The sequence below is a fragment of the Magnolia sinica genome, chromosome 13 (genome assembly GCF_029962835.1).
Source record: "Magnolia sinica isolate HGM2019 chromosome 13, MsV1, whole genome shotgun sequence".
Classification (NCBI taxonomy): Eukaryota; Viridiplantae; Streptophyta; class Magnoliopsida; order Magnoliales; family Magnoliaceae; genus Magnolia; species Magnolia sinica.
In genome coordinates, this window is record NC_080585.1 from 39,938,642 (window position 1) to 39,951,207 (window position 12,566).

Below are 12,566 nucleotides of genomic sequence, written 5' to 3' on the forward strand. Positions count from 1 at the left end.
CCACATTGAGATATGTAACTACTTACACGCTGTCCGTGCCTCTATTGAAAAGTATTTTAAGGCATGATCTAAAAAATGAAGTAGATCCAGATCTTCAATGGGCCATAGTACAGGAAACCGTAGCAATTTATTATTAAAAACTTATTGTGAGCCCAAAAGCTTTGGATTACGATGATATATGTGTGGTTTCTTGTCTTTGTAACCTTTTCAACAGGTTCGGATGGAAAATAAATATTTCGATGGACTCCATGAAATTCTTAATAGCTGTTTCCTGTGGTGTGGTCCACCTAAGATTTGGGCATGCTTCATTTTTGGGATCACGCACTAAAATGAGTTTTGAAAATTGTTGGACGGTTTTGATTTAAGGCACATAAATCCCTGTGAGCCCCACAGTCAAGGTAACACCCACTTCGTGCATCCGGGGGTCTCGCCCAATCCGTTCCCGAAACAACAATGGTGATTGAACATTAGGCTTGATGGTAAAAAAACATTCCGTTGGCCACCAAATTTTTTTAATGGTAGGTATTAATGACCATTTTTTTAATGGTAGGTATTAAATATTGGTGTGGTCCACCAATATTTATATATACTTCGTTTTTGAACTCATGCCCAAAAATGATCTCTCAAAATGAATAGACGTCATGGATATAAGGCACATAAATCAAAGTGAGCCCCACAGTCAGGGATACACCGAAGCCACGCCCCCAAGTTTCATGGTAGAGATAGAGATGAGCAAACCTGTGCATAGCTAGCTACCACACACCAAAGATTCGGCGTATACGCTACCTACCAACCACCTAATTGTCACCACGTTGATCGGTGGGGCCCACTTCGTGACCGGCCAGCAATTGCGTACGCACCGAAATGGTCTATGCATGTGACAACGCCATGATCTTGACACATTTTTCTCTCCGGCAGCCTACGGTGATGTTTGGATTAAAGCTTTTGTAACAATGCGAAGTTCCACCGAAAGAGAGACTTGGACTTTGCACCGTTGAGTTTTGATCTTTCTAATAATCAATGAAGTAATTTTTGGTTCATTGAAATGAATTATCTTTGGTACATTGCAGTCAACACTGGGTGTTCATCGTTGCTCACCGCTGATCTAGATCATCCATTTGTGCCCTCTACCATGGATGTCCTATTCTACAAATGACACAGATTAGATATTCCTATCAGTCCCTTTTTGGTGAAACCAGAAACACATTTAACCACACATTCAAATTCGTTTATTTATATAGTTGCATCCTCCAAACTGTTGTGGATTTTAACGTAGTGGGACATAAATAGTGTTCTTCAACAGATGGACGGTCCGGATTACCAAACATTTAGTAACAATTGCGGTGGAAGATTTCAATGAAGCAAGCGGGGTCCGGCCTGACGCAGTGGAGACGGTCCTAGAAAATACCGGTAGAGAGAAAAAGATAACAATAAAAGAAAAACTGCCCAAAATGGATTACACTACTATAATGGTTTATCGTGCCCGACACGTTCACGCGGCATTCATGTACTTTAATCTAGACCGTCCAAATATTAAGGAACATTACAGATGGTGACGTCCCGAGAAACATTCGGATAAAACGTACCTTACTGGTCACCTCGGTGCTATCAAACAGAGGACGCGGATCAGGTGGTGTTGCCGACACCACCCGTGGGTAGTGTGTGGATGTGTTGGGCGTTGTGGGGCCAACGTGATGTATTTTTTTCTTTTTTTATATCCACGCCGTCCATCCGTTTTTACAGATCAGTTTGCCTCATTAATCCAAAATTGAAGCAGATCCATAGATCAAGTGGACCACACCACAGGAAACAGTGGTGATCAAACGTCCAACACAAAAAGTTCTTGGGGGCCACAAAAATTTTAGATCAGGCTGATATTTGTGCTTTCCTTTCATCCAGGTCTGAGTGACCTCATCAACAGGTTGGATGACAAATAAAAATTACGGTGGGCTCTAGAAAGATTTCAACGGTGGGTATCATTATATCTACTTTTCCTGTGTTGTGGTCCAGTTGATCTTTGGAGCTGCTTCTTTTTTTTCTTTCATGATCTAAAATGAGCTGGAAAAACGGATGGACGGCGTGGATATAAAATACATACATCACGTTGGGTCCCACAGCGCCCAATACATAAACACACCACCCCCGTGGGTTTTGTTGGCAATACCACCAAATCCGCTTCCTCAAATGGATGGTTAGTGCTACGTGATAAATCGACCGACGAAATCGGATGGTTAAGATCGTTTGGTCGGTGTAAATTTCAGGCTGTGATGAATCAACCATGGTCACACGGTTTGGATGTGGATGCATCCAGTGGTTGGAAACAATCCAGCTCCAGCTCTCCAAAACGAACGCCCATAATTCCACCACCACGTGGCAGCATCCCATGAGATCTTCCCTTACCGTCCAAATAGCTGGTGTCCAAAGGAAAGTTCAGGTAAAAAATATTTTAATCTCTACGAAAAAATTCGAGGAAAGATAGACACGTCAGAACCTGCCCATCCACACGTAATCCCGCGTGCCAATATGGTGCACGTGTGAGAAATTGTGTACGTGGCATACGTTTATTTGATTGTTTGACTATTGGATTAGTCGATATTTATTGGATGGTGAAAATGAAAAATCCAACGGTCCTATTTCAACAAAGAAGTGTCCACGAATCAGAGGTCAGGACTGTTTAAACAATATGGTTTTAGAATTTTTTGAGTTGGCAAAAATGTGCTTCTCGATCTAATCGGTTTAGTTTGAGTTAATATAAGCCACGTGTACAATTTCTGAGTGCCTGCGCATCAAGCATCGTAAGCAGCCAGAGTATCAAACAACTAGGGCAAGTTATTTAATAACTGAGACAAGCTATTTGATAGTACTCTGCCTGCGAATGACACTTGCTACGCAGGCACTTAGAAATGGTAGACGTGGTATATATTAACTGAAATTACATGGAACTAATTGTGGAACTCACAGTCTCTAAATTGGACTCCAAAAATCAGATCAGCGGAACATTCCTAACCTTTGATCCGCGGCCACCTGTTTTGAAATAAGATCAATGGAAGCTTTTTATTTTTAACCGTCCAATAAATGTCCACAAATCTGATTACTAGATAATCAATTTAAAGAAGCAGATTTGGTTCCATGCAGCTTCGGTGAATCCCTGACTGTGGAGCCCACTGTGATGTATGTGTGTTACATCCACACAATCGATCCGTATTAACAACTTAAATGATAAGATTAAAAAAAAAAGGGGCCAATTCAATCTTAGGTGAACCACACCACATGAAATAGTGTGATTGAATAACTACCATTAAAAATCTCTTGGCGCCATTAAAATGTTTATTGGATGAAGGGATCACACAACTATCAGCTTGATCCAAAACTTTTGTGGCCCATAAGGTTAATCACCATAGTTTCGTCTGTGGTCCACCTAATATTTGGATTTATTTCATTTACGAGGATCATGCCCTGACCGGTCAAAAGGGTTAGACGGCTTACTTTAAACCCTTTAATTGGAATTACTTGTACGTTACGTATCCAATTTTTAAGTAATTTCGAAGTCTCCCTCTTTTATGGATGTTTTGTAGAATGTACCCCACCTGAAGAGCTAAACACCAAACATCTAAAATGTGTGGCCCAAATGAAGGAAAGCTTGGATCTCTCGCTCCTGTGCCATGTTTGCACGTGCTGGGCATGGCTTACCAATCATCTATTTCAGAGAGAGAGAGCTAAATAGATATTCTCTAATAGCATGGTTTTTGCAATCAGGAAAACGAAAGAGAATTTCAGTACTTGGAAATGGGTGAAATGGCAATCCAATGAGAGAGAGAGAGAGAGAATGGAAACAAGAGCTCCTTCTCTCGTGATCTCTGGCTTCCTTCCTTCAGCCTCTCTTGTAGAGGCCCTCACCCGCATCTCCACTGAGGTGGCATCCATGAATTACAAGTTCCTATCACAAGCACGAAGTAGCCCGGCGACGATGATCCGTCGGATCAAGCTTCTTTCTTCTCTCTTCGAAGAGATTCGAGAGAAGAACACACCGCTCCCGCCATCGGCCATCTTGTGCTTCTCTGAGCTCCTTTGGACGATCCAACAATCAAAACTCCTTCTACAAGAGTGCAACAACGGGAGTGCTTTGTGGAACCTAGTACAGGTAGAGACCGTCGCGCAACGATTCCATATATTAGCGAAGGAAATGGGACGAGCAATTGATATTCTCCCATGGGGCCTCCTTCATCTAACGGCCGACGTTAGAGAACACATCGAGCTTCTTCACAAGCAAGTCGTGCGAGCCAACATGATGGCCAGCCCCCAAGAACGTCGAAGAAGAGGAGCTCCTCCAATTGATGATGACCCACCAAAGCAACGATCTTGAATGCAAGAAAGTGAAAGAGACCTTGTGGGGTCTTGGGTTGAAAAGCAAGTTAGATTACGAAGAAGAAATACGACGGTTGGAGACAGAGATTCAAAACCAGGCGGGAACAGGCGGCATCACTGCGATCTCCCACATCAACAATCTCATTTCTCTCCTTACATATTCAAAATCCAAGATATTTATGGAAGATGAAAACAACAGTCTCAATGAAGAAGAATTTCTAGTTGGCCACCATACGAAGTACAATCGTGATTTGTCATCTCATCCATTGGTTTCAAATGTCCCTGATGAATTCCGATGTCCGATCTCTCTCGATTTGATGAGAGATCCTGTGATAGTAGCATCCGGTCACACTTACGACCGGAATTCAATTTCACAGTGGATCAACTCCGGCCACCATACGTGCCCGAAGAGCGGTCAGAAGCTTATTCACATGGCACTCATACCTAATTATTCACTCAAGAGCTTAATATATCAATGGTGCAAAGACAACAATGTCCCACTAAGTGACCCATCATCATCATCTTCATCATCGTTATCGGACTTAGGCAACGGTTGTGATGGAAAACCACTGGCTATTGATCACATCTCTGCCACAAAATCTGCTGTAGAAGTTGTCAAGATGATGTCAGACTTCCTAGTAGGCAAGCTGGCGACTGGGTCGCCGGAGATTCAACGACATGCTTCTTTTGAGCTCCGGCTGCTTGCGAAATCGGGCATGGACAACCGCCGTTTGATCGCCGATGCGGGTGCAATCCCATTTCTGGTTAGATTACTCAGCGCTGATGATCCAAGGACCCAAGAGAATGCAGTGACTGCCTTGCTCAATCTCTCCATCTTCAACAACAACAAAATGCTTATAATGGAAGCCGGTGCCATCGACGGCATTGTCGAGGTTTTGCGGGCAGGAAAGTGCATGGAGGCAAGGGAGAATGCAGCAGCAGCTATCTTCAGCTTGTCATTGATAGATGAGTGCAAATTGATGATTGGGGCCCACCCAAGAGCGATTCCTGCATTGGTGGGACTCCTCAAGGAGGGTACTCCAGTAGGGAAGAGGGATGCAGCAATGGCTCTCTACAACCTCACCGTCTATGATGCTAACAAGACCAGAGCTGTGGCGGCGGGGGCCGTTCCTTTGCTCATCAGTCTCTTGATGAATGACAAGGCAGGAATCACAGACGAAGTTTTGGTGGTGTTGGCTCTACTGGTGGGCTGTGGTGATGGCTTGAAGGAGATGAGAGAGAACATGAAGGTTGTGGATCTTCTTGTGGATTTGATGAGGTTTGGTTCTTCCAAAGGGAAGGAGAATGCTGTGGGAGTTTTGTTGAGGATGTGTAGGAATGATGGTGAGGAGACTGTTAGATGTTTACTGAAAAACCAATGTAGTAGTCCTTCTCTTCAGAGCTTGGTTTCTGAGGGTTCTACCAAAGCTAGAAGGAAGGCAGATGCCCTTCTAAGATTTCTCCACAGATACTGCTCTCAGTCTCAGGAACACCAACAAAAACTACAGCAACTTCAGTGACATGAAATAGGTACAAGAACATACACTATCTTGTTGTTATACATGTAAATGTTTTACATTTGGTATAGATGTTGGAACTTCATTCTCATGCACTCAAGGGACGGACCAGAATCGTCTACAAAAACTCAAGCTCTGTTGGCCCACCATGTTTTATAAGAAAATCCAATCCGTCCATCTGGTAAGAACCATTCTTTTAACTGTTCAATGTGAAAAAAACTGTATTGGCCACACCAATGGTGCTGGCACATGTGGATAATGTGACACATTATATTTTAAACAATTATTATTACGATGGATCGAGCAACACCATTATATGATAAAGTCTGGGATTTGAAACATGGAACCTAGTGGCCTACTCAAATCAACTACATTTGGAGAGACAAGTCAATTCCCCTCCTTAGTTTGAAGGTAAAGATGATGACATGATCCTTATCAAATGCAAGTGGATGGGTCCCACATTATATGTCTCCTCCCACTGGGTGGAGACACGAGTGTGCAGTGCACCAGGTGAAGGTGCCAATGCCTAATTCATTAGGCGGAGGTGAGAGGCCTGAGGTGGCGCATGCTTTGTATGGTTTAAGGGTCACGGGGCCTAAGGAGTGTGCAAACCAGGTACATGCATTGTAAAAACAAACAGAGGAGAGAGAGAGAGAGAGAGAGAGAGAGAGAGAGAGAGAGGGAGGGAGGGAGGGAGGGAGAGAGAGAGAGAGAGAGAGGGAGAGAGAGAGAGAGAGAGAGAGAGAGAGAGAGAGAGAGATGAATGAGAGAGTGAGAGTGGTGCATGACTAGCCTCTCACTGTCTTCAAAGTACGTGTAAGGGCTGGTAGCCCCTTTGCCATTACAAGCGTCTCCCACTCAACCTAGTATCGAAGGATATAGCTTTTTAAGTTCCCTTTAGTAACGTTGACTTATATCATACACATGCATTCAGCAAGAACGGGGTAGCTAGGTGTGATCAGTAAGGATTCCCATTTCTTTATATGGGTGTTTAGATGCTAAACGACCGCTATAATAGTCACTACACCAAAATTGATGATTAGAAATTGCTCTCTTTTTTGGTTTAGAAAGGTTGTAGGCCCTACCTAATAAAGGTTAAACAGGTAATTAAAATAAAAGCCTGATTTGATTTCTAAAAGAGCTCTCTCTCTCTCTCTCTCTCTCTCTCTCTCTCTCTCTCTCTCTCTATATTTTCCAGCACTTTATATCCCTTTTTTCCTTTTCCAAACCCTATGCAGGGATTTTTGCAATATTTGTGATCGAGGGCCACCACCTCAGGCACGAACTCCTCACCACTGTCAAAGGAAGTTTTTCTCCAACTGTCAGATTTGGCTCTCATTGTGATTCTCTTTTTCACAGATCGGAATGGTAGATCAGTGTCGTTGTTTGACGAAAGGGGATTTTTAAAACCCTAGCATTGAAGGAAGTGTGGAAGCAATTTGTGTTGCTTTCGACGGAGCAGGGGTAGAAGTCATGACTGGGAGTAGCCGTAGAAGATGGTGGCCAGAGGTCTGGATCTAGGGTTTCCAAGCTTTCTAAGGCCTATCTTAGACTTGCATGACTACACTGAATGGAGATAACCATCGATTTACAATCACATCACTAGCATATACACTTATTTTGTTTTTGAGTTCAAATAAGATTTTTTTTGTAAATAATTTTAAAAGTTTTTTAAAATAAATTATTTAATACAATACCATTCTAGAAAATAGTTTGTAAATTATCATCCCAAATAAATCAATAAATAACCCTACAGATAATTCTTAATGTGGTCATATATATGGGGTCGCTGCCTACGGTCTTTCCCACACAACTAGAGAAGTCAGAATCGACTTAGCTACTTTTTTAAAACTGCACCTTTGGTTGAATTAATCATGGCTTTTGTACTATATGTTAAAGTAATGATGCTCAATCTTATCCTCTTATACACAAAAGTAGGTAAATTGGGCCACAAGTGTCAGCTACAAGACTTGCATGCTTGTATAATGCACTCATGAGATCGAATTAGACATTAATCGATAAATTGATCTTGAATGTGGATTTAAACTCAACGATCTGAGTATGTGGTTATTCAGCCATGCCATAAAGTAGACAGTATTAGGCAAACGTTGGGTTTATAATACGTAAATCTCACTTAAAGGATGCAAATATTAACTCAGTTCAATAACTCCTAACCTAGTGCCATATAGGCCATGACATTTGTTGGGTCCATTGAGCGTAAACGTGGTGGATACACATGATTTACACAATTTACAATAGATCCATTCTAGGATCAATTTGTGTGTTACAACATTAGATTTCTAAAATTAACAAATTAACTGAATCATTTTGATCATTCCTACATGTAATTACTAAAGAAAAAAAAAATCAATTGTGAGATTTGTCAATATCAATCCTTCAACATAGAAGGTCTCTTCTTGATTTATTAAAGATGGAAGGAATCTCAAGAAGGCATATTTGATCCTTTGATAGGAGTCAAGGATGACACAATCTGTCTAGTCAAGTGGACCACAGAGAGGAGATGAAGATGGATGATGACGATGATGATGGAGGAAGGAGATGGAACTTTCTTCTTATTTTTCTTTTTCTTCTCAAAGGGGGTGTCTAAAGGGGAGGCGTTCAAGCTCTTGCTCTTTTCTAGTTTTTCCCTTTTGTAATATGTTCTATATAAGAGGAAGGGTTAGGGTTTTAGGAGAATTTTGGTCATGACGATTCGCCACTTTACAAACTTCGGTGTGCTTTATTATGAAGGAGGTCCACTGATCTGCCTCATTCATGTGTCCATATTTATAAAATCTATCTACTGTCTAGCTTGGCCTCCGACTAAGATATAAGTTTACACTGATCATAAAGGTGACCATCAGCTCATTATTAAGTGTGGTAAAACAAGTTTTAATGGTTAAAACAAAACTTTAACGACTTAAAATCTTTTTAAAAAAACCTTTTGAATACCTGGCCTGGTGAAAATCAGTTGATGAATCTATGATCTAATCAGATTTAATTAGCCATAAGCAAATCTCATGGTAAACTCAGTTGATCTTATATTGGCCCGTGTATGAATCAATGAACTCTAATGGACATACTCGGCCTCACCCACTTTCAATGTCATATGGGAAGTCTCATAAAGTAAGACAAAGCTAGCTAATCAAGATCTAAGATCTTTACATGCTCTTGGTAAAGATTGATAAACTTATGTGCGTCATCAAATCCATGATCAAGTGATCATAGTCCGGGCTAATGGACTCTTATAATATTGACTTGAACTTTGATCCATCAATGTAAGTGTTTAAAGGTCCAAATTCAGGATCAAATATCCATAACACACTCTTGTGTAGGGTAAGGGTAAAAGGCATAACTGACACAAAGTCAACTTTTGATGGTGGAGAACTTTCATTTGACTCAAGTTAGCTTCGTTACATAAGATAGCCATACATCTCAAAGAATAATGTTCATAAATGTGTCTTAAGCATTTGTGTTAGTCACGATTCATTAGGGTATTAAGATTCATGAAACACAACTCTCTCTGGTCAATGAGTAATGTATTCAAACTTAAGTTTCTAAGGACTAGAGGATATACTCCCCACATAACCCATACATAACCCATATTATTTAAATTTAAGGCAACACTTGATTTATCCATGGCATATAATATGTCCTACATGGACTCATAGCCATCAAGATCAATGAATGAGATAAGATCCTATCATATTTACATGGCTAGTGGATTAAGACTCATATTTATTTTTTTAAGCTACCAACTCTAAAAACATCATCAATAGAAAAATGTCCTGCGTAAAATGCATGAGTACCAGCTCAGTAACTCTCAATTTCATTAAACGGAGGTCTTGCTTAAAGCACATGAATATGAACCTACTACAGCAACTTCTAACCCCGATATTACTCTGAATGTCATTCAACTCACAAAGTCTCTTTCCTAATCACTTACAGTTATTCAGTGTGTGGTGGTAAAGGCCAATAAGCACTAACATGAGTGCACATCTATCTAAGCATGCCCAACATGTTCGAGATCCGATAATACATATATATAGTTGTGACTGGAGGTAGTTGCATTGTAACTTGTGCTACCTCATCGTCTATCATCACTACAGAAAGTGGTTGAATCTCATCATACTTCTTCATCTCCAATATTTCTTCAACACGAATGTTAGGGGTGATCAATTCTTGTGCAAGTAGAAAAGAGAGGCCTGTCGGCAACAAAGAAAACAACAGACCAACACTAAACATACAGTCACCACTGGTGATTTTAAGGTTTTAAAAAATTTATTGTGGATGAATTTAATTAGTGAGTCTTCATTTAAAAAATTCATTTGATAAAACCTGATTTGAATATAAAACACAAATAATTTACATCACCCACTTTTTAGAGTACATTGATTCTATCCTACTGCATAGTGGGATCTCTCCCACCATAATTAATGAAGAATATAATTGAAAATTTCACACAAAAATTTTAAACTAACACTTTTACAAAAAAAAAAAATAAAAAATGCCCTTAAAAAATTCAGTTGCTTGATATATATTATAAAAAATATCTCTAGTAATCATTTTTGTCATGGGATCAACACACGTTTCTTTATTGAGAATATATTTAAGTATAACCTACCATTTTCTCACTTGATCTCATACATAATGATATTTAATCTTAATATGCTTGAATTTTTTTTTTGATATTTTGGATCCTTTTCAAAGTCTACAACCGTTGTGTTGGTCATTCTTATCAGGAGAGTACCTTTAGTAGCAGGCATACCATTCAAGGCTCTAAAAAATATCATATTTCATACACCCTCTTGAATTGTTGTACAACATGCAGTATATTCAACTTCTATAGTCAAAAGGCCAGTTGAAGATTGTTTCTTACTATACTATGAGAAAGCACCACCGTTTAGCTAAACATGGCTTATCATAGACTTGCTTTCATCTTCATCATTTCCTTAAGATGCATGAGGATAAGACTGATGGGGTTTTTTCCCCAGGCTCGACCGGTCGTGAGCTTCGCTCGACCGGTCAAGGGCTGGTGCACGACCAGTCATGGACTGGCATGACTCGTTTTCCAGCAAGTTGTGGTTTTGAATTTCCGAGGTGCTCGACCAATCATGGGATGTGCTCGACCGGTCGAGGGTACCGCTTGACTGGTCGAGGACTCTGCACAACCAGTGGAGCTTATGCAGATTTGAATCTGAATCTTGTGCGGACTGCGAAAATTTGAGGCGATTTTGCAAGAGGTGCGAAAGGGAGTTGCCTAAACTATAAATAGGGGTCCCTAGGGATTTTCTAAGGCATGCAAGAAGTAATAAAAGAGAGTTTTCTAAAGCTTTACAAGGATTTGCTAAAGGGTTTAGAGCTATCAAAGGTGTGAGAGAAAGAGAGAGGAAGCTTGTGCAAGGGAGGTTATGCTTGTAGAGGGGATCTACTGTGCACTTGACATCTCAGCGCTTCTACGTCCTCGTGATCGGTGAAATCTCTCCATTTTTCTTTTGTTCTCTTATTGTTTATCTACTCCTACGTGAGTGAAGAAGGTTGTAACGTTTTACTTCATAGTAGATTGTTGATCTGGACGAGGTCCCGTGGTTTTTACCTCTTTGAAGGTTCTTCACGTAAAAATCTCTTGTGTGGTGTGGTTTGTGCTTTGATTTATTTCATTGCTTTATTATCCCATAATTCTGGTTTGTTTTGGGAGGATAGATCCTAAGGTTTTGTACAAGGCCCCCAACAAAGTGGTATCAGAGTTAAGTTCATTAAACAGAGGGGGATCGTTTTTGAATCATGGAAGGTGGCTCATCAAGGATGATCAATCTCAATTGTTCTAATTGGACCATATGGAAGGCTAAGATGGAGGACTTGCTCTACTGTAAGGACTTATATTCTCCAATTCAAGGTATATCAGAAAAGTCAAAAGATATGTCAGATGATAATTGGAAGAAATTGGACTAGAAGGCGGTGGATTTTATTAGATAATGATTGGACGATTTCGTATTCTACCATGTATCTACGGAGACCTCAACTGTTAGCCTATGGCTGAAACTGTAAGGGCTATATGAGAGGAAGACAGTCGGCAATAAAATATTTCTGATAAGACACCTTGTGAATCTCAAGTTCAAAGATGGTGGTTCTGTGGCTGAGCACATGAATGAAGTCAGCAATATATTGAACCAGCTCTCCGCCATGAAGATGGTCCTGGACAATGAATTACAGGCTTTACTATTACTTAGTTCATTACCTGATAGTTGGAAGACATTGGTGGTATCTCTAAGTAATTCCGCGCCAGATGGAAAGGTGTCCATGGAACAGATAACTAGCTGTCTCTTCAATGAGGAGATAAGGAGGAAGTCTAAGGGGTCTACTCAGTAAGAGGCCCTTGTACACAAGAACGGGGGAGAGGAAAGAATAAGAAGGGTGGGAAGGCCCGAGATAAATCAAGACGCAAGTCGAGTACCAGGAAGAATGTTGAATGCTAGAATTGTGGCAAGAAGGGCCACTATAAGCATGAATGTCGTAAGAATAAGAACGATAAGAAAGGAAAAGGAAACGAGAAGGAAGATGAATCAAATTGATCCACTATAGTCGCTTCAGATAGTGATATTGTAGTTATTCTTTCAGCAGATCACGATGTATGTCTCATGACTATGAGTTAAGACACCAACTGGGTGATTGACTCGGAAGCTT

The 12,566-nt window shown here is 40.5% G+C and overlaps 1 pseudogene; it reads left to right on the top strand.

Moving 5' to 3' along the window:
- The first annotated feature begins 3,628 nt into the window (after positions 1-3,628).
- Positions 3,629-6,024, top strand: LOC131224341 (U-box domain-containing protein 1-like; annotated as a pseudogene).
- The last annotated feature ends 6,542 nt before the right edge of the window (positions 6,025-12,566 follow it).